This window comes from Arabidopsis lyrata (genome assembly GCF_000004255.2).
Source record: "Arabidopsis lyrata subsp. lyrata unplaced genomic scaffold ARALYscaffold_8, whole genome shotgun sequence".
NCBI classification, from domain to species: domain Eukaryota; kingdom Viridiplantae; phylum Streptophyta; class Magnoliopsida; order Brassicales; family Brassicaceae; genus Arabidopsis; species Arabidopsis lyrata.
Window position 1 is genome coordinate 10,898,405 of NW_003302548.1, and position 1,016 is coordinate 10,899,420.

Consider the following 1,016-nt stretch of genomic DNA (forward strand, 5'->3'; position numbering starts at 1 on the left):
CAGAATCTGATTCCTCCTCCTCTGACTCGGAACCTTCGTCATCGTTGATGATACCTCTATCCTTCAGCTCATCGTATTTCTGGAGATCCTTGCGCTTCTGATTGTGCAGTAACCTCTCACCGTACTCCAAATCGACCTCGAAACAATCGGAGCCTTTCTTCTGTGAGTCGTCGTCATCATCTGGAATCAATTTCAGCCGCCCCATCTTGCTAGGGTTTTTGCGATACATTACAAACTGTAAAGTCTTTCTCTTATTTATATGTCGTAATTTATAAAAGTTTCGCAAATGACCCCCTACTTTATTGTATTCTCACAAATTAGACAGAACTATTATTTGGCGATCATAACACCTTAGACATGTTTTCGTTAATGCCGGTTCGATATTAAAGTTTAGATTTGGTCTTATAGTCACTCGGATATTCGGTTTGGTTCAGTTCAATTCTTTCGGTTTTTAGTTCTTTTGGTTCTTGGCTTTAGGGTTCATATAGGAACCGAAGGAAAATCGGTCGATTCCAGTTTTTTTAGTTCTGGAGCTTATGATTCATTCGAGTATTTCTTTTGGGTCCGAAGGATCCATTCGAGTATTATTTTTTGTATTTTCCAGTATTTATGGTATTTTGAGTATTTTTGGATATTTTCGGATATTTTTGAATATTTTCAAATATTTATTTAAGATATTTCAGATATATTTGACTATTTTGAATATTTTTAGATTTTTTTTTGGATTTTTTTATATTGCGGATATTTTCGGTAATTTATTCTAAAAGTGACTAAATTTTAGATATATAATTATATTTCAGATATTTTCAAATACCCAAAATATTTAATTTTGGTTCAGTCCAGATCCATTCCGGTTTTTTCGGTTTTAGAGTTTATGATCCATTCGAATATTTTAAAATTTCGGTTACGTTTCGGTTAGTTCTTGTTTGATACTTTCGGTTCGATTAATTTGCCCATGAGTACTACTATATAGATAGAAACAAAATTATCACTTGAAAAAGAAAACAAAAAAAGTT